Below are 27559 nucleotides of genomic sequence, written 5' to 3' on the forward strand. Positions count from 1 at the left end.
CTGTAATCATTCCTCCTGAGTCTGACTGCTGCCATGAACTTGAAAATATTTTTCTGTGAAAATTTGGCAATGGTTCTGAAATTCATGTTACAACTTGTTTTGAAATCCTTTGAAAAACAAATCGAATTGAATAATATTGCAGCCTGAGGAGAAACACACTTCCAATTTTTGGACTGAGGAAATGCTCAGAAATTCTCCGTTGTGCACATGCTGCAGCATCTTGGGATAGGGAGGCACAGGTCTTGTTCAGTCTCAGCTGACAGGATGTGAGCTCTCAGAAGTTCTCAGTTCCAATTAAAGATTTTTGAAAGATGGTGAGGTTTCCGAGTGAAAAAATATTACAGCAACCTCTCGGGCTGGATTCTCTGTTCCCCAGTCACATGTTTCTCGGCAGCCCGCCATTCACTGGTGGCGGGATTCTATACCCCCGCCACTTGTCAATGAGATTTCCTATTGAATCCACCTCACGCCCCTGGGAAACCCACGGGTGGGGGTGCACTTCCGGCAGGAAAAGAGAAAGAGAATCCCTATGGCTGTAGAATTCCAGCCTTGTGTTTACATGGCGCCTTCAATGTGATTAAACACCCTGAGGCGCTTCACAGGACTGATATCAAATAAAGTTTGAGACTGAGCCATACTAGAAGACATCAGGGCCAAAAGAGGTGGGTTTTTGAGGAGCTTCTTGCAGGAGACAAGGCAGAGAAAGAGAGGTGGAGAGGTTTAGGGAATGAATTCCAAAACTGAGGCCCTCAGCAGCAGAAAGCACGGCCGCCAATAGTACAAAGATTCAAATTGAGGATGCTTGACTGGCCAGAATTTGATGAGCATGAATCTTGGAGAGTTATAGGGCTGGAGTTGATTATTGGGTCAAGGAGTGGTGAAGAGCATTGAAATCAAAAATGGGAATTTTAGAACTGAGATGTTGCTCAACTGGAGTCATGGTCAGTCAGCGAGCAGCCAGATGATCATTAACTGGGGGTTGTTGCATGGTTGGCACAGGCATTTAGTTGACCTCCAGTTGATAGAAGGTAGAAGACGAGAGGTTGGCCAACATTACATTGGAATCGTCAAGTCTAGAGGTAGCAAAAGCATTAATGAGAGTTTCAATAGCAGATGAGCAGAGGCAGAGGTGCAATTTGGTGATGTTTCAGAGACGGAAATAGGTGGTCTTAGTGAAGCTGCAGCTATGTGTTTGAAAGTGCATCTTGACCAAATATGGTCAAGGCCAGCATAGTGGTTAGCACTGCTGCCTCACAGCATCAGGGAATCGGATTCAATTCCTGAAGTGGGTGACCGTCTGTGTGGAGTTTGCACGTTCTCCCCGTGCCTGCGTGGGTTTTGTCCAGTTTCCTCACAAAGTTCTCAGATGTGCAGTTGAGGTGGATTGACCATGCTAAAATTTTCCTTCTTGCCTAGGATTCGGTTGAGACTCAGGCCGTTGAGTTGTTCCTGGATTCAGTCATCCCAGAGCTGCTGGAACTGCAAAGACAGTTGCGAGCATCAGGATGGGTAACAGCATCCTTCCTCGGACTGGAAGGCTGATTGGAGGAGTCGCATCACCTTTAGTCTAAGGGGACAGTGCCATCACTCCAGTGTAACGAGGTCAACACTGTGAAGGTGGCATCCACAGTGGAGACCTTAGCGCAGGACGTGCCCTCCATGGTGAGCGATGGCCGCTCCATGGTTCAGCTCATTACCTCCTTGGCTGAGGTGTGTAGGCAACAGTGGGAATCCACGGGTGTCCAGTGCCAGAGGACGGCGGGGCTTCAGGATCTCACTCCAGCTGCCCCTCCATCCCATGGAGGAGGCCAGGGCTCCCCGGGGCCCCCGAAGGGACAAGGATCAGCAGGAGCGCAGCACAAGGCCTTACACCCAGCAGTGCCAAGTTGTGCAGGGCACAGCAGAACGCAATGATGCAGGACACCCTCTGGGAGCTGTATTGCAGGGCTCCCCAACCCATCCAGGCACCAGAACCGAATCTTGAGCAGTCCAAGCACATGCTCGACCAACATGCGCTTTGACACATAAGCCTCATTGTAGCGAGTATCAGTAGGTGTCTGTGGACGCTGCAGTAGCATCGTCAGCCACTGCCTAAGTCCCTTTGTCCCCGAGGAGACATCCAACCACTGCTCTCAAAGATGGCCGGGATCTGTGAGCGCTGTAAAATGTAACTACCATGGACACTCCCCGGGAAACGGGCACACAACTGCATGATGCGCACCGCGTAGTCACGCACAATCTAGACCTTGAGGGAGTGGTATCCATCGCAGTTCATCAATGGTGCCCCATGCCACTATGGAGACTACAGAGCCACATGGGTGTATTCGATGACACCCTGCACCTGCGGGCGAAGCTGATGTCCCTGGTGTCCTGTCTCGTCTGGTCCCAGCCCAAGTTGATGTACATGTGGGCCCTCACGAATAGCGCAGCTGTGACCTCCCATATGTACTTGTGCAATGCTGACTGGGATATGCTGCGCAAGTTACCCATCCAGTTCTGAAACAAACAGCTGACATAGTGGTTTAGAACAGCAGTTCACCAGGATGTTGTCTGGGCTGGACAGTTTTAGTATGAAGAGAGATTGGATAGATCGAGGTTGCTTTCCTTGAAGCAGAGGCGACTGAGAGGGGACATGATTGAGATGTATAAAATCCTGAGGGGCTTAGAACAGGAAGAAACATTTTTCCTTGGTGGAGGGATCAGGGTGGCATAGATTTAAGGTAAGGGGTAGGAGGCTTAGAGTGGATGTGAGGAAAAGCTTTTTCACCCAGAGGGTCGTGCGAGTCTGTACTCTCTGGGTGGTGGAGGCAGACCCTCCTAACATTTAAGAAATATTTAGATGTGTACTTGTGATGCCAAGGCATACAGGCTATGAGTCAAGTGCTGGAAAATGGGATTGGAATAGTTAGATGGTTGTTTCTGACTGGCGCAGACATGATGGGTTGAAAGGCCTTTTCTGTGCTGGAGACCTATGTTACTCTATGGTTGTGTATTGTGCAATGATAAATGAATAATTGGGAATCTAGTTATGCGAGAAGCCTTGGGGATGAGCAACCATAATATGATAGAATTTTTCATCAAATTGGAGCTTGACGAACCATGCCCACATGTTCTGGTCTTGCCCCAGACTTGTCAGGTACTGGTCAGTCTTCTTCGAGGCAATGTCCAAGGTAGTGGGGATGAGGGTGGAGCCATAACCGAGATTGTCAGTCTTTGGGGTATCAGAACAGCCCGATCTCTTAATGGAGAGGAGGGCCGATGCCTTTGCCTTTGTAATCGCCTGCTGGAGAATCCTGCTCGGCTGGCGACCAGGAAACCTTATGTCAGTTGTGAGGAAAATTCTATCAACGATCAAAGATTCCACAGCAAAGCAGTTGGAAAACAGTGACAGAATCGGACAGAGTCAGCATGGATTCATGAAAGAGAAATCATGCCTGACCAATTTACTAGAGTTCTTGAAAACGCAACTGATAGAGTTGATGAGGGGGAGCCAGTGGATGTGGTTTATTTGGACTTTCAGAAGGCATTTTCCAAAGTCCCACATAAGAGATTAGCGTCTAAGATTAATGCGCATGGGATTCTGAGTAGTGTATTGAGATGAGGAAAAACTGGTTGGCAGACAAGAAACAAAGAATAGGAACAACCGGGGCTTTTTTCCAAATGGCAGGGTGTGACTAGTGGAGTGCTGCAGGGATCAGTGCTGGAACCACTAGCTATGCTAATAACTTAGATAAGGGTGCTAAATGTAATATCTCCAAATTTGCAAATGACCCAACGTTTGGTGGGAGGGTGAGCTGTGATGTGGATGCAAAGATCTTTCGGTGTGATTTGGATAAGTTGAATGAGTGGGCAAATTAATAGTCGATGCAGTATAATTTGGATAAATGTGAGGTTATCTGCTTTGGTCGCAGAAACAGGAAGGTAGATTATTATCTTAATGGCGATAAATTAGGAGAGGGGAAAGTGCAATGAGACCTGGGTGTCCTCATATACCAGTTGCTGAAGGTAAGCATGCAGGTGCAGCAAGCAGCAAAGAAGGCTAATCGTATGTTGGCCTGTATGGTGAGAGGATTCAAGTGCAGGAGCAGAAATGTCTTGCTGCAATTATACAGGGCAGTGGGGAGGCCACACTTGTACTATTGTAGGCAGTTTTGGTCTCCTTATCTGAGGAAGGATGTTCTTGCTCGAGAGGAAGTGCAGAGAAAGTTTACCAGACTGATGCCTGGGATGGCAGGACTGACGTATGAGGAGAGATTCAGTCAGTTAGGATTGTATTCCCTGAAGTTCAAAAGAATGAGGCGGGATCTCATGGAAACCTATAAAATTCTATCAGGTCGAGACAGGGTAGATGCAAGAAGGATGTCCCCGACGGTGGAAATGTCCAGAACTGGGAGTCAATGTCTGAGGATGCTGGATAGGCCATTTCATTTTGTTTTAAAATAATCTTTATTGTCACAAGTAGGCTTACATTACCAGGGGCTGATTTAGCTCACTCAGCTAAATCGCTGGCTTTTAAAGCAGACCAAGCAGGCCAGCAGCACGGTTCGATTCCCGTACCAGCCTCCCCGGACAGGCGCCGGAATGTGGCGACTAGGGGCTTTTCACAGTAACTTCATTGAAGCCTACTCGTGACAATAAGCGATTTTCATTTCATTTTCACATTAACACTGCAATGAAGTTACTTTGAAAAAACCCGAGTCGTCACATTCGGGCGCCTGTTCGGGTACACAGAGGGAGAATTCAGAATGCCCAAATTACCTAACAGCCGTGTGGGAGGAAACGGAGCACCCGGAGGAAACCCACGCAGACACAGGGAGAATGTGCAGACTCTGCAGACAGACAGCGACCCAAGCCAGGAATCGAACCGGGGACCCTGGCGCTGTGACGCAACGGTGCTAACCATAATGCTTAGGACAGAGATGAGGGGGAATTTCATCACCCCGAGAATGGTCGGCCTGTGGAATTCACAGAAAGTAGTTGAGGCCAAAACACTTCATATTTTCAAGAAGCAGTTAGACATCGCACTTGGGCGAAGAGGATCAAAGGATATGAGGGGAGGAAGGAGGTATCAGACTATTGAGTTAGATAATGAATGGTGGAGCAGGCTCGAAGGGACAAATGGCCTTCTCCAGCTGCCATTTTCTATCTTTTTATAATCCAATGTTGCTGAGGCAAATTGTTGAAGGGAAGTAAGTAATTTTGACCCATTGAATGGAAGATTGCCCCCCTCCAGTTTCTGGTTTCAACAGGATATCATACAAGGGTGTTTGTCAAGGCTCATTTGAAACAATGATTGTCCCTTCAAAAACAGTTGCTGAATCCTTTTTGCTTAAAGCAAATAATTGGTAACTGAGGTGCTTGTTCCATTCCTGCTTCCCTGGGTCAGGGTCCAGTTAAGTTGTCATCCGTCTTTACCATAGTACAACATCTATTCTTGTCTCATCCACTAAAAGTAAGAGCAGTTTGCTCCTCCCACATTATGTTTGAAAGAACTATTGAAAGTGCTTTCTTAAAAATGCAGAAATTCTGTTGTAGTCCGATGTAATGCAAACTGTCAACTGGCATATATTGTCATTTTCCTCACAGTAGTTACCAAACTGTGAGCTCTCAACTGATATTATGAGTTTTGGCTGGAAGATATAGAATCTTAGAAAGCCTGCAGAGCAGAAGGAGGTAATTCGGCCCATTGAGTCTGCACCGACCCTCCGGAAGAGCTCCCTGCCTCGGCCCATGATCCCTTCCCATCCCCGTAATCAAATAACCACAAGTAACGTCTATGACAAGTTGTAAATTAGCCAATCCACCTAACCTGCACAACTTTGGACTGTGGGAAGAAACTGGAGGAAACCCATGCAGACTCGGGGAAAATGTGCAAACTCCACACAGGCAGTCACCCAAGGCCGGAATTGAACGGGCGCTGTGAGGCAGCAGTGCTAACCATTGTGGCACTGTACCGACCCGCGATATGCCACGGGATAGTCCACGCCATACGATTATTGTCTGTTTCACGTTGTACGATTGCAGCAAAGCATGTGTTGCAGGGCTGGATATGTTCTCTGGCAATATTTTCTTCTTTTAAGATAGAATTCTCACAATCAGGAGGTGCTTCATCTGCAAACCTTGCCAACGAAATGGGCCACAGAGCAAATCCCCATTTGACTGGCACTCAAAGCTGTAAGTTATAGGCCTGAATGAGGCTGGCGTATATTACATTTTCCCCGTACATCTCAATCTTGTGAAAATAAACACATCTTTAGACATTTAAATAAGGGTGTAGTCTATCTCACTCCATGTGCTCATAAAATCTAATTTCCAGTAATGTGCCAAGGTTGGCAGTCTTGGTTTTGAGGCCAAGCTTGCGGAAGAGGAATCTTGTAGCCAATCATTTAATTGAGCGTGGCAATTTTTTTGTTGAATTAGGAACAGAAATATAAAAGTTGAAACATTGCCGGTGCTACACTATATGCGCATTGATAAGTATTATTTATTTGCACTTTAGTTCACACATTAACTACACATTGAACAAAATTCAGGGACTTCTTTCTGTCATAATATCCACTCATGGACAACATGAGATGCAGACAGGCAGTGATTGACACACAGGATAACCAATGAACACACACGACACAGAACAACCAATCACCAGACAGGACACCACCACTATAAAGCCCACAGGGCATTAAGGCTCTCCCTCTTTCACAGGACACAGCTAGGGAGATAGTCACAGTGCACAGGCCAATGAACATCATCACCATGTGATAGAGAGCTAGTCTGGTCAAGCCAGTAGGAGGTTAGCAGTTAGGTTAAAAGAGTATCCACACACAGCAGATTATGTACAGCAATCAACAGGTTCAATAAAACAGTGTTGGACCATCTCTGCATCCAGTTGCAGCCGATGTTAGACCAACACAGATAACACATTATGGTACCAGAGAGCTATTAACTCTAACAAACCTACCTCGAGTGAATCTGCAACGACCAGCACGCGGCCATCCAGCCGCATGGAAAAGATCCAACCTCCTCCGCAACTCCAGATCTCCGGCAACCTCGGCGCCAACTGGAAAGTCTTCAAACAGAAGTTCCTCCTGTATATCGAGGCCTCCGACCTCAAGGCAGTATCGGATGCCCAGAAGATCATACTGTTCCTGTCGACTGAGGGGGATCACGCCATCCACATCTATAACTCGCTCACGTTTGCCGATGGCGAAGACAAGACGAAGTTCAAGACGATTCTGCTGAAATTCGACAACCACTGCGACATTGCGGTGAATGAGAGCTTTGAATGGTACATCTTCCAACAGAGGCTTCAGGGTAAGGATGAACCTTTTCAGTCCTTCTTGACCCTCTCCGCATCCTAGCGCAGTCATGTAATTATGACTCGACAGCTGATTCCATGATCCGGGATCAGATCGTTTTCGGGGTCCAGTCCGACTCCCTGCGGGAGCAGCTCTCAAAATCAAACAGTTGACCCTCTCGTCGCCATCGAAACGTGCGTTGTCCATGAGCATGCCAGGAATCGGTACTCCCACATCAGGGCAGCAGAAAATGCAAAACTAGTCTCCCACGAGGCAGAAAGGGTGCAGGCCTGAGCATAAATGCAAGGCCTGAGCATCGACGAGAGTGGCCATTTCGTGCGCTTTTCCCGGGTCCCTACGCATGCGTGCCACGACCGGGTGGACGACGAGGCTGAAGACCCCGATGTGCATGTGCGAACGTCGACAGACCGCACTGCGCATGCGTGATGGCGCACGGAACGCGCTGACGTCAGCGTCATGACATGTCTAAATTGTGGCTCCGCCCATTTAAAGCAGCATTGTCCAGCCAAAGGAAGGCGATGTCGACACTGTGGAAAGCCTGGGCATTACGCAGCTTTATGCAGGTCCGCTCCACTGACCAACAGCCAGCGATCCCATCTGCAGCGCAGACGTGTCCACTGCGTACAACAAGGCATGCAGGATTCGGATCCCGACAGCCCAACGGACCTCGATGCTGACTGCCTCGAGTCTCCATTCCAGGTGGGCATAATCACCACGCGCGAGCTGGCCTCCACCATGCCTGCAAACCACCTTTCAATCCTCACTGTGGATCCTGATGATGAGTAGTGAGCTGTCGTCACGGTTAACCAGTCTCACATCCAATTTAAATTGGACAGTGGCGCATCTGCAAAACTCAAATCACAGTCGGACCTCGACAGCATCCGAGACCAACCTAACATTCTTCCACCAGCCTGCCAGCTGCTTGACTACAATGGCAATGCCGTAGCTGCCAGTGGATCGCGTCAGCTAGGTGTATCTCACAAGGCAATCAAAGTGACGTTACGATTTGAGATTGTCCGGCCTGACAAGGCATCCCTGCTCGGTGCTTGCGCATGCAAACTCCTAAACCTAGTCCAGCGCGTCCATGCCATGTCCTCGACACCGGCGACTGCCTCGCCCAATGCAAATCTCCAGGCTGAGATGGATGACATTCTCACGCAATACCACACGTGTTTGATGGAATGGGCACGCTCCCATGTCATTACAAGATATTGCTCAAGCCGAATGCCATCCCAGTCATCCATGCACCGCGCCGGGTGCCGGCCACTCTCAAGGATTGTCTGAAAACTCAGCTACGAGAGCTCCAAGACCAGGGTATCATCTCAAAGGTCACGAAACCAACAGACTGGGTCAGCTCCATGGTCTGTGTCAAGAAGCCCTCTGGTGAACTCTGCATTTGCATTGATCCTAAAGACCTGAATCGCAACATCATGCGCGAGCACTACCCGATCCCAAAGCGTGAAGAGTTAACCTGTGAGATGGCTCATGCCAAATTCTTTACCAAGCTGGACGCCTCTCGTAGGTTCTGGCAGATACAGCTGGACGAGTCCAGTCGGAAGCTGTGCACATTTAACACTCCGTTCGGCAGGTATTGCTACAACCGCATGGCTTTTGATATCATATCAGCTTCCGAAGTATTTCATCGCATAATGGAGCAAATGATGGAGGGTATGCAGGGGGTTCAAGTCTATGTGGACGGCGTGATCATCTGGTCCATGACGCCCGAGGATCACATCGCGCGCCTCAAACAAGTTTTCCAGAGGATACATGAAAGCAGCCTCCAGCTCAACAGGGCCAAATGCTCATTTGGTAGGTCCACTATCAAATTTCTGGGTGACCACATTTCACAGCAGGGTGTGCAACCTGATGCTGACAAGCTGCTGGCAATCAATGCCATGAAGAACCTAGAGGACAAAAAGGCTGTCCTCCGTTTCCTCGGGATGGTGAATTTTCTCGGGAAAATGGCATCCCACACCACAGCTCACCGGCATCTGCAAAAAAGTCGACAGTGTTCCAGTGGCTTCCCGCACATCAAGCGGAGTGGCTTGAGCTGAAGACGAAGCTCACCACAGCCCCAGTACTGGCATTCTTTTACCAACTAAGGATACCAAGATATCCACAGACGCAAGCCAGGACGGCATTGGGGCGGTGCTTCTCCAGCAAGACGACTCTTTGTCCTGGGCTCCAGTGGCATACGCATCCAGGGCCATGACACCAACCGAACAACGGTATGCCCAGATCGAAAAGGAGTGCTTGGGTCTCCTGACAGGAATAGTCAAGTTTCATGACTACGTGTACGGCCTGCCAAAGTTCACGGTGGAAACAGACCACAGGCCTTTAGTCCACATAATCCAAAAAGATTTAAATGACATGACACCTTGTCTGCAGCGAATTCTTCTTCTTCTCCGCCGATATGACTTCGAACTCGTCTACACACCGGGTAAGGAGGTGATCGTCGCGGATGCCCTATCCCGATCCGTCACCATGCCGTGTGAACAGGGCGACTTCATTTGCCACATTGAAGTACAGGTGCGGCTGTGTGCCAGCAACCTCCCAGCCACTGATGAACGAGTTATACAAATACGCGAAGAAATTGCCAAAGATCCCCTACCGCAGCGCGTGTTGAAGCATCTCGCCCATGGCTGGCAAAAGGGGCAGTGCCCCCAGTTCTTCAACGTTAAGGACGAGCTGTTGAGGGGATCCTTCTTAAACTAGATAGAATCGTCATTCCCCAAAGCATGCAAAACATGGTGCTCAGCGAGATCCATGAGGGTCACCTGGGGGTCAAGAAATGTCGACGCAGAGCTCGGCAGGCAGTTTACTGGCCTGGCATCAGCCAGGACAATGCCAACACAGTCCTCAACTGCAAAACATGCCAGAAGTTTCAACCAGCTCAGCCCAAGGAAATGCAACAACAGCATGAGATTATGACCTCTCCATGGTCCAAGGTGGGGATAGACCTCTTTAGTGCCAATGGGCGTGATTACATGCTCCTGGTCGACTACTTTTCCAGCTACCTGGAAGTGGTGAAACTGTCGGACCTCACGTCCAAGTCTGTCATCAAAGCCTGCAAAGAGACGTTTGCCAGGCATGGGATACCACTCACGGTAATGAGTGACAACGGTCCGTGTTTCTACAGCCAAGAGTGGTCCGACTTTGCACGATCCTACCACTTTAGTCACATCACATCCAGTCCCCATTACCCGCAATCAAATGGGAAGGCCGAGAAAGGGGTCCATATTGTCAAGCGGTTGCTGTGCAAGGCTGCAGACTCAGCCTCAGATTTCAACCTGGCGCTATTGGCATACAGGGCAACCCCTCTGTCAACTGGTTTGTCTCCGGCGCAGTTGCTCATGAACCGCAACTTGAGGACTGTTCCAGCCATCCATGTTCCAGACCTTGACCACCTCACGGTGCTGCTAAAGGTGCAGCGATCCAGGGACCAGCAAAAGATCACGTATAATGCTCATGCCACGGATCTGCCTGCCTGCGTTCAGCTGCCTGAGGGAGATTGGTCAGCCCCAGCTGTTGCCGTCAGACAGGCTGCTCCCAGGTCTTTCTTTGTCCAAATGGCTGATGGCTCCATTTTACGACAGAACAGGAGGGCGCTGCGTAAAGTTCCCTGCCCATCACCCGACCGCACTTTTCTGCATGTCATCATGCTCCAGACATCTTGCACCACGAGGCCACCGATCTGGCAGCGATCCCACCTGTCCACAAGGCCACCGAGATGGCAGCCATCCCGCCTGCCCAGGTGCCAGAGATCCCCCCTCCACCTCTGCAGCGATCAACAAGAATTTGTTGCCCACCACAAAGACTGAATCTATAGACTTAAATTCTGTACATTTTGTTCAGTTTGCTCTGTATCTGCACGATAGACACCTTCCCATGTACATATGTTCATTCATTCCCCACTTGTACATAGTCATGCATGCCTATACAGCCACGTTCCAAAATTTATTTTCAACGGGGGAGATGTCATAATATCCACTCATGTATATCATGAGATGCAGACTCGCAGTGATTGATACACAGGATAACCAATGAACACACACGGCACAGAACAACCAATCACCAGACAGGACACCACCACTATAAAGCCCACAGGGCATTAAGGCTCTCTCTCTCTCACAGGACAGAGCTAGGGAGATAGTCACAGTGCACAGGCCAATGAAGATCATCACCATGTGATACAGAGCTAGTCTGGTCAAGCCAGTAGGAGGTTATCAGTTAGGTTAATTGAGTGTCAACCCACAGCAGATTATGTACAGCAATCAACAGGTTCAATAAAACAGTGTTGGACCATTTCCTGTGTCGGAAGCCTGTTTCTCGTTTTACTGCATCCAGTTGCAGTCGATGTTAGACCAACTTAGATAACACATCGCTTTCCTCTGTAATTCAACTCAGTGTCTGACTTGGTGGAGAGGGAGAGGTAAAGTAACAGAAAGATTTTCCTTTAAAAACATGCCGTGTAATCACTCACCTAAACCACAGACTCCTTTAAAGTCCAACAGACAAATTTTATCTCGCCTGTCTACATCTCTTTTCATTAAGTGTTGTATACTTTTGTAGAACATTTTGGGAGTTTCACGTTGTTGATAGATATCTTGGTGCAAACAAACATTCCTGCTGCTCCTAACAAGCAATATAAGACCGCAAGGCTGTGCATAGTCCAGCACTTGACTTTTTATGCAAACCAAGGTCTTGAAAAATGCTTTTAAAATTGTGATTGCTGAATGTATGTAATGACTAGGAAGACAGCAGTAAGAATGACAAAGGGATTTATTTAACAGAATATAAAGTCTGTCCATGGCAGTAACTATTTACACTTCACGGTCCACATTGGGACACTCCACATGCCAGTCGCTGTTCGGGCCGGCTTTTATGCTAGATCTTACGAGCACCAGCTGAGTGCGCCTCCGCCCACTACCAGGGAAGCTCGTATTTCACAAGCCCCTCAGGGAGATCAATTATGGTTTCCCTGTGGGCCTCGTGTACAAGATACAACCATTCAGCAGAATGAACAACTTGTATTTATATAGTGCTTAAAACATCCCAAGGCCATTCACAGGAATTATAAAACAATATATGACACAGTGCCACATATATTAAGCCAGATGAGCAAAACTTAATCATAGAGTGTGATTGTCCCTTTAAGGGCAACACAGCAGAGTAAGGATCATCTGGCCTGGGTGACCAATGGAGACGCAGTATGGGAAATTCACTCCTGGGGAAGGGGCAGAGGCATTTGAGAATTAACTGCAAACATGCTGCTCCACGTGCCTTGTCAATAAATCCCTTTGTGTTTACTAAAGTCTCTGAAAGGGCATCATCACAAAGAGATAGGTCTTCAAGGAGTGTCTTGAAGGAAGAAAGTGACGGAGAGAAGCAGAGGTGGAAGGATGGAACTCCGAAGCTGATCCTGGGCAACTGAAGTTGTGGCCACCAGGGGGTGGTGTGATTAAAATCAGAGATGCTCCAGAGGCCAGAATTAGATGAGGGTGGGTATCTCTAAGGGTTACGGGGCTAGAGGACAGCACAGGGGTAGAGAGGGGCAAGGTACGGAGGAATTTGTAAACAATGATGAGAATTGTAAATGCAAGGCATCGCTTGACCAGAAGCCAAACTGTGCAAAGAGTATCACACACCTACAGGATTGCAAATGCAGGATTGCTTCACAAGAAGACAGGAGGGTGATTTTGGAAAATAGGAAAAAATGTTGAATTAATCCCTAGGGGCTGGTTTAGCACAGGGCTTTTAAAGCAGACCAAGGTAGGCCAACAGCACGGTTCAATTCCCGTGCAGCGTCCCCGAACAGGTGCCGGAATGTGGCGACTAGGGGCTTTTCACAGTAACTTCATTTGAAGCATACTTGGATTGGATTGGATTGGATTTGTTTATTGTCACGTGTACCGAGGTACAGTGAAAAGTATTTTTCTGCAAGCAGCTCAACAGATCATTCAGTACATGGGAAGAAAAGGGAATTAAACAGAATTCAAGAAAATACATCAGAATACATAATAGGGCAACACAATATATACAATGTACTACATAAGCATTGGCATCGGATGAAGCAGACATGGGTGTAGTGTTAATGAGGTCAGTCCATAAGAGGGTCATTTAGGAGTCTGGTGACAGTGGGGAAGAAGCTGTTTTTGAGTCTGTTCGTCTGTGTTCTCAGACTTCTGAATCTCCTGCCCGATGGAAGAAGTTGGAAAAGTGAGTAAGCCGGGTGGGAGGGATCCTTGATTATGCTGCCTGCTTTCCCCCGGCAGCGGGAGGTGTAGATGGAATCAATGGATGGGAGGCAGGTTCGTGTGATGGACTGGGCGGTATTCACGACTCTCTGAAGTTCCTTGCGGTCCTCGGCCGAGCAGTTGCCATACCAGGCTGTGATGCAGCCCGATAGGATGCTCTCTATAGTGCATCTGTAAAAGTTGGTAAGGGTTAATGTGGACATGCCGAATTTCCTTAGTTTCCTGAGGAAGTAAAGGTGCTGTTGTGCTTTCTTGGTGATAGCGTCGACATGAGTGGACCAGGATAGATTTTTGGTGATGTGCACCCCTAGGAATTTGAAACTGCTCGCCATCTCTACCTCGGCTCCGTTGATGCTGACAGGGGTGTGTACAGTACTTTGCTTCCTGAAGTCGATGACCAGCTCTTTAGTTTTGCTGGCATTAAGGGAGAGATTGTTGTCGCTGCACCACTCCATTAGGTTCTCTATCTCCCTCCTGTATTCGGACTCGTCGTTATTCGAGATCCGGCCCACTATGGTCGTATCGTTAGCAAACTTGTAGATGGAGTTGGAACCAAGTTTTGCCATGCAGTCGTGTGTGTACAGGGAGTAGAGTAGGGGGCTAAGTACGCAGCCTTGCGGGGCACCGGTATTGAGGACTATTGTGGAGGAGGTGTTGGTGTTCATTCTTACTGACTGTGGTCTGTTGGTCAGAAAGTCAAGGATCCAGTTGCAGAGTGGAGAGCCAAGTCCTAGGTTTTGGAGCTTTGATATGAGCTTGGCTGGGATTATGGTGTTGAAGGCGGAGCTGTAGTCAATAAATAGGAGTCTGATGTAGGAGTCCTTGTTTTCGAGATGCTCTAGGGATGAGTGTAGGGCCAGGGAAATGGCGTCTGATGTGGACCGGTTGCGACGGTATGCGAATTGAAGTGGGTCAAGGCGTTCCGGGAGTATGGAGGTGATGCGCTTCATGATCAGCCTCTCGAAGCACTTCATTACAACTGACGTCAGGGCCACCGGGCGGTAGTCATTGAGGCACGTTGCCTCGTTCTTCTTTGGTACCGGTATGATGGTGGTCTTCTTGAAGCAGGTGGGGACCTCGGAGTGGAGTAGGGATAGGTTAAAGATGTCTGTGAAAACCTCTGCCAGCTGGTCCGCGCAGGCTCTGAGTGCACGACCAGGGATCCCGTCCGGGCCCATCGCCTTCCATGGGTTCACTTTCAGGAAGGCCGATCTGACTTCGGAAACTGTGATGGTGGGTATGGGTGAATTATGGGTTGCTGGGGCATTCGATAGCGGATTGTTGGTTACCTGCTCAAACTGAGCATAGAATGCATTAAGTTCATCGGGGAGGGGTGCACTGCTGCCAGAGATACTGCTCGGCTTCGCTTTGTAGCCCGTTATGTTGCTTAGTCCTTGCCACAACCGCCGAGAGTCTGTCTGTGACTCTAGCTTAGTTTGATATTCTCTCTTGGCATCTCGGATGGCTTTGCGGAGGTCGTATATTTGTGACAATAATGATTTTCATTTCATTCCCCCGCCCTCCCATTATACAGCAGTCTCAATTGTTAATTCTTTTGACTTCAATAGAATTGGAAATTGTGGGAGATGTATATTGGGCAGCTGATCTGATGTCAGTCATTTGAACATTTATCCACAGCCTTGAGCACAACGTCGGTGCCCTCTGGTTCTCGAGATCGCCGTCAATGTGAACAGTTTCTCCTTATCACTGCTGTCCAGCCCCCTCATGGGCTCTATCAAATCTTCTCTTAACCTTCTTGCGTTTGAGTAGACAAATCTCAGTTTATCCATTCTGTCCATGCAATGTAAGTCCCTCATCGTGAGAGCCATTCCCGTAAATATTTTCTGCATCCTCTCTGATGTCTTCACATCCCTCCTGCAGTGTCATGCCCAGTATTGGGCACAGCCAATATTTTATAAAGGTTCATCATAACGTCTTTGTTTTTGTAGTCTGTGTTTCAACATTTAAACGCCCAGGACCCTGAGTGCCTTTTAACTACTTTCTCAACCTTACTTGCGATCTTCAAATAAATTATGCACATGTACACCAAGGCACCTCTGTTCCTGCATCCACTTTAGAATGTTAGCTTTCAATTTATATTGCCTCTCCTCATTCTCTCTACTAAAATGAATTATTTCATATTTCTCTGCATTAAATTGTTTATCATTAAAAATAAATTATTTGCCCTGTGTTTGAGTGGGTTTCACCACCACAACCCAAAGATGTGCAGGTTAGATGAATCGGCCATGCTAAATTGCCTCTTAATTGGAAAAAATTAATTGGGTACTCTAAATTTAAATTAATTAATTAATCATGTGGTCGCTGTCATTGCTCGTTTGGTGACCTTGTGTGCAAATTGGCTCCTGTATTTCTTACTTTGACTTCACTTAATTGGCTATAAAACTCTTTGGGATTTCCTAAGGTTGTGAAAGGCAAGTCTGTTTTCTGGGAGGGACATAATTTTTCATGTATCAATTGAGTCGCATTTCAGGAATAACATTCTGGGACCTCATGGAGACTGGGAGAGAAATTTTGGTTTTGATCCCTGGAGCTTGTCGGCAGTATACCAGAAGTGTTGGAATAATAATAATAATATTACTAGAAATTGTGGGGCAGATGAAAAAATATGGAGTACGATTTTACAGTTTCGCTACATTTGCCCCAGTGTTTCTTGCCTCTCTGTGAGAAATTGAGTTCAGCAGCGAGGAAACTTTTTTGGGGGATATTTTAGGAATTAATTTTCGATGGTGGCCGTTATAACCCCCGCCAGACCCACAGACGACTCGATTGATCTCCCCGTGGGGCTCGTGGTATATGAGCTCTCCTGGTTTGGACTTGGAATGTTGCTTACTTTTTGTATTTCCCAACTGTGAGTCGGAAATAAACTACCTTTGACTTACCTTTTTGGGGCTCCTCCGTGACTACACAATAGTAGTGGCACACTGTCTGAAATGTGAGAACAATTGTGTCTGTTCTCTTGTTGCAGCAACAGCAATTTAAATGAATGGGCAGAAAACAACATTGGGATTTCACACAGAATATGGACATAACTGCATTGACTGGTGAATGACGAGAGAGAGTGACATTCCTTCAAGTACAAATTAAACTTTCATCAAAGTGTACTTCAAAATGCAATCACAGTAAATTCTCATGGTTTCTATTGAATGGCTTGTTGTAACTATGTTGTATTTCCTCAGGCTAACTGTTTTCATCTCATGTTTGCATAAACATACCATTTTCACTACATTAGACTGCCAATAAATGTTGTTTAGCTCGTAAATGGTGAACAAACGGGTCTACTGAGCAAATTGCTGGCACGTGTGTTTATGCTTTCAAGTTGGCCTGACATTGGATTATAGTGGGAACCTGCAACCTATGGCCCCTTTAATATCTCATTTGTCACTTTTCCGCTTGATCGTATTGACAAGCCTAAAAAATGAAGTCAAGAGAAGTAAGGTTTGTGTTTTCATTTTGGCGATTAAAGGCTAGCCATCGTGTTGTAAATAAATCTATCTGAGTGGAATAGCTACACCATGGTCATGCCTTTGCTTCGTGGAACAGGTTTACGGTTGTGATTATTATTGTTTCTGACATAGCTGAGATGATACGTTAGTCTGAATGTGCTATTAGCAGCTATTATTTATCACAAGAATCTATCTTCCTCCTTCTCCAGTTACCATGCCCAAAGAAGATATTTGTGGCCATGAACCTCTGTTGAATTGGTCCATGATGATGTTTGACAAAGTACTTTACCAGAATTAATAACTGAAAAGATTCTTTTGGTTGGATTGGATGAGATTTATTTATTGTCACATGTACCGAGGTACAGTGAAAAGTATTTTTCTGCAAGCAGCTCAAACAGATCATTTATTACATGAAAATGAAATAAAATAAAAAGAAAGCACATAACAGGGCAACACAAGGTATATAATGTAAATACATAGTCACCGGCATCGGTTTAAGTACACATGAGTGTAGTATTAATCAGGTCAGTCCATAAGAGGGTCGTTTAGGAGTCTGGTAACAGTGGAGAAGAAGCTGTTTCTGAATCTGTTTGTGCGTGTTCTCAGACTTCTGTATCTCCTGCCCAGTGGAAGAAGTTGGAGAGTGAGTAAGCCGGGTGGGCGGGGTCTTTGATTTTGCTGCCTGCTTTCCCCAGGCAGCGGGAGATGTAGACAGAGTCAATGGATGGAAGGAAGGTTCGTGTGATGGACTGGGCTGTGCTCACGACTCTCTGAAGTTTCTTCCTGTCTTGGGCTGAACAGTTGCCATACCAGGCTGTGATGCAGCCAGGTAGAATGCTTTCAGTGATGCATCTGTACAGGTTCGAAGCACCTTTCGTTAAAGTATGGTTTAAAGATCACTTTGCTGACCTAAATATAGCTGAAAAACAGACAAGTCATGTGATAAATCAGTTTGGTCCATGTTAATGTTTTTTTTAATGTTGATTCATATGTTCAATTCATGTATTTTGTTTACTATATGTGAAAATGATCCATTCTACCAGAGGCACTGGGCAATTTTCCAAGGATTTAGAAGTGTTGAATTTTCATCTGGCGGCTTCCAATATTTTTTTTATTTTAGACAATTGAAAACAAAATACTCTTCAGGTTAAAAAAAAGATTGCTGACCCCTGGGTTAAAAACTGGGTTCCTGTTCCTTGCTCCTACCAGGCAGATCACTGGCACCACTGATTAATGTTTGTCTTCTTTCAAGTCAAGTCTTTCCAGATGCCTCCGTGAATCTGACAAAATTAGAACCTGTCACAACCTCAGGAGGTTCCAAAGCCATTGAAATACTTTGGACGTGCAGTCATTGTTGTAATGTTAGACTTTTGAAGACCAATTGTTTGAATGTGCATTTACATGGGGGGTGGGGGGCTTCCTCATTCCTAATTTAAATGGATTCTCGCTATTTATCATCAATCGGTGAAGTTTCCCAATGGTATTACGATCCCAGACCATACCCCAACAGTGGCTTGGATACTGGATTGAAAACCCAATATTTTATTTTATCTTGCAACATCCTGTATGGATGTTGTTTAATGAGTAAACCATTTCCTACATCTTTCATTCCCGATTTATTCCCACATATGGCTCTTTGTGAATGTAATACCTCTTTTAGCTCATTTTGGTTTTCCTCCAGAAGGTAACTCGATAATTTATCCCGATTTCTTAATACTTCCTGATTATTCAATTTAATTTAAGGGATGTCAAATTCAGAATCATCTGGATTTAACTCTTCTCCCTGAGTTACACCTTCTCCTTCTTTCCTTCTCTATCAAAATACCTTTCGAGCATATTAACATGATACACTGTAAGTTTTATTTCTGTCTGGAGTTCTTATCAAATAATTCACATAAGTCAATTTCCTTTCAATTTAATAAGTCCCACTAAATCTTGCCATGGTGGTTCACCCATTATTGGTCACATTTCTAGTAGTTTTTCCCCACCAACAACATTCCGAATGTTTGATTTCTTATCTGCCTCTTTTTTCATCACGTGTTGTGACATTATAAATGCTTTTTCACTCTCCCTAGTTAATCTCTCCATGAAGTTTGATACACAGTCCAACAATGTAGTTTCTGATTGCTAAGTTACTAATTTCTCTTCCAGAGTCATAGAACTTACAGTGCAGAAGGAGGCCATTCAGCCTACCGAGTCTGCACCGGCCCTTGGAAATTGCACCCCACTTAAGCACATGCCTCCATCCCATCCCCGTAACTCAGTAACCCCGCCAACCTTTTTAGACACTAAGGGGAATTTATCATGGCCAATCTACCTAACCTGCACATTTTGGGACTGTGGGAAGAAACCCACGCAGACACGGGGAGAACATTCACAGACAGTTACCCAAGCCGGGAATCGAACCTTGGACTCTGGAGCTGTAAAGTAACTGTGCTAACTACTGTGCTACTGTGCTGCCCCTTTGATCAATTGAAATGGTCCTCTTGCCTCATGACCAAAAATCAGTTTGAATGGACTAAATTTAGTTAATTTATTCAGTGCATCACTAATTGCAAATAAAACAAATGGAATTCCTGTATCCCAATGCTCTGTATAATCCTGATTATAGGCCCTTAACATGGCCTTTAGAGTTTGATGCCATCTTTCTAATGCCCCTTATTGTTCCAGATTATACACCTTTGAGTGAAATTACTTTAATCCTAAAGTATCCATAAATTCCCGAATTACTTGGTATTAAAACTGTATTGCTGGTCTGATTGAATTTCTTTGGCTTTTTCTTTTATTCAGACATTGCCATTGTTATTGTTCCTTTCAAAGTATTTTTTTTTTATGATTAAAGGTAATTATTATTTAATATTGAGAAGTGAACTTGGTTTTGTTATTTGTTATAAATCAGTGAAACTATTTACATCTGTACTACATTATTACACAACTTTACATCTGGCATGCTTCTAAACGTTCTTATGGTTTAATTTAAATTATGGCAACAGAAACTTTTGTTGAGAAGAAGGGAAGTCAGGACTTCTTGGACCACGAACAATGGAGATTCTTGAAGCAAAATGTAAGTAACATCGTCTCCTTACAATCCTGCAGAAGGCGTCATAAAATACTATGTTATGGGCCAGAATTAGAGAACCCGAAAGTGTATCATGGAGTTCACCTGACCCACAACTTTAATAGATTGTGGTTATGGGGGGCACACGGGCCGACCTTACAGATGTGATGCACCAGAGATCCACAGTACTTTTAAATTAAAACAATGTTTATGTATGAAACCATTCAACATTTTATAAACCCACAGTAAACATCTTAACAACTATCAACACCAATCCTCCCCACGGATACAATATTCTATAAGTAAACCTTAATCTATCCTTATTAACATCCATAAGACGAAAGACCCTTTTTAACACAGAGATCAGGTTTAAATTCACTACTGAGAGCAGTCAGCACTTTTAAATCATCCTATTGATCTGGAGATAGTCTTTCGTTTGCAGAGAGAGATCCTTATACAGCTCTTTGCTTTGCCTGCAGCTATCCAGCTCTCAATACAAAAACTAAAACACACCCTGTAGCAAACAGCCTAAAACAAAAGTAAAGCAGACAGACAGCCCAGCTCCACCCACACTCTGACATCACTGATAAGCACCCATTTCTTAAAGATACATCCACTACAGCTATTTTTATAAACACCCATTTCTTAATGGTACTCTCACAATAAAACTGTTACAAGATGATTATATCCTGGTGATAAGATTTAAAAAGTGTTCCCCATGGCTTTTTGCTTTTAGCTGTCACTGTCTTTATATTATCTGATTTTCTTTGATTTGTGTTTATCACCTGCTTTGTTTACCTCAATTATGTTACTAAATTTAAATTATCTGATATTTAAATGCTGTGCATTGATGTTTGAATAAAACATTTGTCGAAGCTTGGAAAGTTTAATGTAAACACCTATTAACAGAAATAATTTTATAAATACTAAACTTTGAAATCAGTTAATATTCACCGTTATCAGCTGAACAATTAAATTTTGTTTAACAACCACCTCAACTTTTACAAATTTCTTTTAATAAAATATATTTTCTCACTTAAGCACAATTGTCAATTAAATATATTTTCCCACATAAACACAATGGTTCTGTCTATTTTGTAAAGGGGACATGAGGGAGCAAGGAAGAGGCGGGAAGGGGAGGGAGGGAAGGTAGAAGGGAAGGAGAGGGAGAGGATGGAGAAGGAAAGAGGGGAAGGGGAAGGAGGGAGTGAAATGAAGAGGAAGGGTTTTTGGCTCACCAATTGTTAATTTTACAAGCTCAATGTCTGAAAGCAGCAGCTGTCAGGCGATCTTGAATGACCCTTGCATCACCTAGAGACTATGCTTGTACACCTGCACCAGGAGGCACCAGGCTCCATATTGCCTTACCATAGCTCATCCATTCTGCTGGCAAGACATTTCCTGAGCGAATGCTCAGTTAATGCCGAAAGGAAAAGTTGCATAATGCACAACACATTACAACAATCTTCGCGACTATCTCCGGTGGATACTGTAATATGCCCGCTGACTTGTCCAGACATCAAAAACGTGATTTCAAGCACCAATTGTCCTCTCCGCTACCTGGCGTGTTGCCACATGTGCATGGTTATATCTTTCCGATGCTTTATTGTTTGTCCTCCGGAATGGTGTCATAAACCATGGGCTGGATTCTATGCACCCTTGCACCCAAATCGAGGCTGGTGCCAGAGGCTAGGGCAGAGAATCCAGTTTGCCGCCGTAATCGAGCCCTGCACGGGTTGGCGATTCTCCGGTCACATAAAAGCGGCACCACCGGGGCAGCACTTTGTGCCGCCAGGGGCCATTGCCAGAGGCCCGCTCGCAATCCTCCGCCCACAACTGGCCGAGTTCCTGACGCCGTGCTTATGCACGGCCTCTGACCCAGAAGTGCGGGGGCCCGAATCTGCAGCATAAGCTGCGAGATTTACTCCAGGTCCCTGCTAGCCCTATGCAGGGCTATGAATTTGTGTCAGTTGTTTTCAGGATTTTCCAGTAAAACTCCACGGTTTTGACACCGGCGTCAGGATATAGTCTCAAAAACGTTCTCAGTGGATATCCCTTATCACCCAGTAACTATTCTTTAATTACTGGTGCCGTTGTCTTGGACTGATGTAACATTGAGTTTTCAAGGATAAATGAGTCATGGGCACTTCCCCGGTTGTTTGCATTTACAAGGAGTATCCGCATTTGTGCATCACACACTATCATCACATTTAAAGAATGGAACTTCTTCCTTTTGAAACAGTATCATTTCTTGGTGCCTTCAATGCAATATGGGTTCCATCGACAGACCGATTACTTTTGGCAAACTAACAATGCGATGGACCTCCCCTTCATCTTCACAAGGGATATGTCAAAGATAATAAGCTCAGAAGCACTATAATAAATTGCATTCATTACCTGGTGAATGCAGATCCCAGCAGAATTCTGTGAAATGTTACATATGTCACTAATGCTATGTTGAAAGGACACAGAGAGAAATAAATTCAGCGCTGTTGTGAGTTTCATATTCACTGTTACGGCAGTGCAGCAGTTAGAGTTCGACTTCAGGTCATCCTTCGACATTTCACAAAGGCATCCCATTGTTTCCTTGTTGAATCACAATCTCCTGATACACATCTCCTCTGATGTAATTTCATATGATGTCTTTTGCCTGTACACACTCAGGGTGGGCAATTGATTTGCTTCCTCGCCAGGCGGAAGTGTAGCCTAACTCTTCTCTTGTGATCTCTGCGCCTACGTCAAAGCTTCAAAAGAACTTCAAGGATTTTAAAAAGCCAAGTTATAAGTGTGATGCCGCAGTGGAAGCGGAGCATGACTGCAGATTTTGAATCTGCACTGGATTCTGCAATACCTGTCAGAGAGATCGTTCACATTAGTTTACAGGAGGCTTGTTTACTTCAACTCGGGGCTGGTTTCGCCTACGGCTAAATTGCTGGCTTTGAAAGGAGACCAAGACAGGCCAGCAGCATGGTTCAATTCCCGTACCAGCCTCCCTGAACAGGCACCGGAATGTGGTGACTAGGGGTTTCTCACAGTAACTTCATTTGAAGCCTACTTGTGACAATAAGCAATTTTTATTTTTCATTTCATTTCATTTCATTTCAACTGAGGCATTAAACTTTGCAAAACATTTGAAGTCACTGAGGCTTGTTTTTATAAGGCGACGAAGAATCCACACCAAATTTGTAGATGAAAACTAGGTTTATTTTGCAACTACTATTATATACAGCCCCAGTAGCTCCCTGCGGGATCTTCAGTGGTCAGTGCTTTACTGGCCGACTGTATTTATACATAGTCAGGCATTGTTAGGGGTCCCCCACCCCCTTATTGGGGGAGCTCATATTCTGCAAAGTCCACGGGGTAGTTAATCATTCCCACCCCATAAGATCAGTGTTAGTTATAATAGTCCTCCCCCCTGCAAAGTCTGAAGAATCCTCCTAAGACCATACTGAAGTAGGGCATCAGACTCTCTTCGCATCTGGTTTGGCATGGTTAGTTTAAGGTGCTGGGTTGGGTTGGGTGTTGTGTATGTCAAGGTGAACGTCACTTCTGATGTCTGGAGTAAAGAATTCAGATGTAGTGAAGTTCAATTAAATCACTTTAGGTACTCAGGTCACATCACACTTAAGAACTGTGCACAGTACTGATTCCAATACCATTGAAACAAAATGCACACAGATTTACATGGATGGTACCAGACCTGGGAGGTCAAGAAAGGTTGAAAAGGTTTGGGTTTTATTTCTTTAGAAAAGAGAAGATTCGGAGGCGATCTCAGTCTGGAGATCTTCAAAATTGTGAATGATTTGAGCTGGGTAGATGTAGAGAAAATTATTCCACTTTTTGGGAGAATCCAAAACTAGGGGTCATAAGTGCAGATTCATCCAAGAGCAAACATGGAAAATTGACTTTCTCAGTGAGCGGTCAGAATGTGAAACTCACTGCCAACAGGAAGTACTTGAAACAAATATCTCAGATGTTGTCAAGGGAAGATGAGGTGAAGTCATGAGAGAAAGGGGAATAGAAAGATATGCTGAACGATGGAATGTGAGGAGACTTCTGAGGGGCATTAACTCTGGCGCAGACGAGTTGGACCGGTTGTTGTGCTGTATATTTTATGAAATTCTATGCAGTCCTCATAATTTCACAAACCTACATTGTATTTATTAGCTCCTTCTTGCCAGGGAGTAGGTCTGCTGAGACCACGGTGGCTGTGTTCAATAGAATCTCAACTCTGGCTGCATATCTTGCTCCAGGTTTCTGGCCAAAACAAAAACTCAAAGACAAAGATTGAATCTTGTGCGCCAATTATTACGGGAAAAACTGGGATTGCAGTGGCAAAACATTTTTGCTGCATTGTAATCCCTTGCCTCGCTCTGTCCTCTTTTAAACAAATGAGCTTTCCAAAATCTACAGTCCGTTGTAATGCCGATTACGAAAATCATTATTTTTAGAGAGTATACCATAAATTCGAAGCGCGCTGGATTAAGATGAGTACTTGTAAAAGGGAAACAAAAATAGAAGTGTTGAAAACCTGTCATCCCAGGGGTCTGAAATAGTACACCAAAATAGCTTTACAAATACTGTAGCATTCCCAAACCCCAATGCCTGAAATAAAGATTCATTGTACTGTAATGTTGGAATCTCTTCAATCTTAAAATGTAGGATACCTGGGAATAATAGCCATGATTACTAATAGCACATAGAAAGCTAATTTTATGGTGTGCGATTCCATTCTTGTTAAGGATTGGAGTTCTTATACTTTTTCGGGAACCATTTGTGAGTAGAGTTGGGTGGCAATTTTCTTTCTTCATGACAGTTCTATTTTACTAAAGTATTAACTTCAGGCTCAAATTGTATCAATGTTATTTTTACATTGGCTGGAAATTACTGGAAATTGGCGAGAAGTTCCACAGGCAACACACCTGTACGACATTTCTTTGTCTGCTCTTCTAATGACCATGTGAACCCCTTTCATTTTAAACTACTTAATGCATCTACTAAAAATAACACAGGAATAAATGGGGTAGAGACATGGCTTCAGTAGCAGTGCAAAACGGTTGATAGTGGATGATACAAACAGATGTTCTGTTTCCTTGACGGTAATAGAACTGAATGAGAAGCGGGGCATAAATCAGACTGCTGATCAATGAGTGGGATTGTCCAATCCTCACCCACCATAGTGTGGTTTGCGGCAGCAGAGGCAGCCCACGTTTGGTCGCTGGCGGGATTTCCTGTCCCGCCGCTGTCCACGGGCTTTCCCTCATTCCCGTTGCCAGGGAACCCATGGCAGGAGGGGCGGGATTTACTACCAGTGGGACTGGAAGATCCCGCCAGTGGGAACAGCTGGATAATTGTGGCCAATATCACTCCTTTACAGCAACAAAGCAAGGTGCACTTCAATTTAACTAAGTGTTTTCCAGCAGGTACCGCCTATTATAATCTTCAATGTTCCTAATCTCTGATTCTTTGTACAGCTGGAGACAAATGTCATGGGCTATATATACATATCTATAATGCATATGTGTGTACAAATATAAAGGTGGGAAAAGCCCACAGGTGTTAATTTTAAATGTTTGGTGATGCACCCGTATGCGCAGTCCTTTCGGATACAAATCAGTATCAGTAAGGGGCAGCAGGGTAGCATGGTGGTTAGCATAAATGCTTCACAGCTCCAGGGTCCCAGGTTCGATTCCCGGCTGGGTCACTGTCTGTGTGGAGTCTGCACGTCCTCCCCCTGCGTGCGTGGGTTTCCTCCGGGTGCTCCGGTTTCCTCCCACAGTCCAAAGATGTGCGGGTTAGGTGGATTGGCCATGCTAAATTGCCCGTAGTGTCCTAATAAAAGTAAGGTTAAGGGGGGGGCTTGTTGGGTTACGGGTATAGGGTGGATATGTGGGTTTGAGTAGGGTGATCATGGCTCGGCACAACATTGAGGGCCCAAGGGCCTGTTCTGTGCTGTACTGTTCTATGTTCTATCTCATCTATTGTCACTTCTTAAATAGTTCACATGGTTTTGACTCTTGGCTGGGTGCATTTGGATATTTGGTACCTGACTTTAGTTGCCATCCCTCACTTGTGAGCACTGAATGGTAACCTTTGGCAGTCATTGCAGTGGAACCTAGTGTTTGTACACTCACGGGTTCGAGTGGGAATTACTGGATAGCAATCAGGCACAGGAACCTTGCTGGTTACTTGCCAGTTCATTTCCTCGTTTGACATTTTGGAAACACAGGATGGACTGGTGACAAAACCTGACGCCCTGTTGATCTTTCACATTCAGTCCTGGACCAGGGAGCACATCTTTCTCTCATACGCCAAGCAAGGGAGCTTTCTGCCAGTGTTTTTAAAACTTGCTTGAGAAATTGAGACCAGATACCTGATTAATGGAACAGCTCAGAATGTAATTTTGATATTATGCCATGAATCACATTGCAATACTGTTTATCTATGATGTGCTTTTTTTAAAATAAAAAGAAATCAATTTGCAAACATTTTCATTTAATCCTACAAGCTGACCTATATTGTAAACACACTCGGCGTGTTTTCTGCCTCTTGAATCAAGAGGCACTCTCAAGGTTGATATTAGATTCAGAGAGTTTGTTCAGCAAAAAGGTCAATCTAAAAACCATCTATTGCCTATCTGTGTGTCACAGAAAGGTCACAACTTTCCAGTAAAAGGCCCAGGGGGCAACCAGAGAAAGGGGCCCTGAAGTAACAGAATGACTCATTTACTTTGACAAACAGATTGGAAGCTCGACCCACAACCCTCCTCCCCCTGCCGCCAGCTCTACTTAATTCAATATATACTTCACGTTGTTATCTATTGTTTTGCTTTAACCTGATAGAGAGCTGGTAGGTCTTCAAGCAGGTTTTTTTTTTGGTGGAAATTCTGGACACCACAGATTGATAACTGCCATTTCCAAAGCTTTTTCTTTTACTTTCTCTGGGATTGCTTTTGAAGATTGAGTTTGTACTGTATTGTTCTTTGTTATTTAGGGTTTTGGCCAAGGGTGGCATCATGACCGATACAGGCTTGGAGGGCCGAAGAGCTTGTTCCTGTGCTGTGTTGTACTTTGTTCAATCATTGAAAACATGCAATGGTGACTCACAGTTACCCTGTCAATCTCCAGCTAGCTGTGAGGTATGTACAGATACCAAAGTACGAAGTACATATATAAAAATGGCATACCTTTCAGACTCAACATTATCTGATCACCATTTCCTTCTGGTCTGCTATGAAGGGGCCTTGGTTATTGGTGCTGGGTTTTACATTCTTGGGGATAATTGTAACTGACCCTGTCCATCAAGAAACTGATGGTGGTTCGGGAGTAGATATTACAATGCTGTCAGGCGAAGTATAAAATGGTGTTCCACTTGATCCTGCAAGCGTCCCAGTGGGTCAGACTTGTCCGTCTGTTGGAAAGATGAGAGGCATGCTGCTCCCCACACTCCTTTGTGAGATTTGTT

Source organism: Scyliorhinus canicula, chromosome 21 (genome assembly GCF_902713615.1).
Source record: "Scyliorhinus canicula chromosome 21, sScyCan1.1, whole genome shotgun sequence".
NCBI classification, from domain to species: Eukaryota; Metazoa; Chordata; class Chondrichthyes; order Carcharhiniformes; family Scyliorhinidae; genus Scyliorhinus; species Scyliorhinus canicula.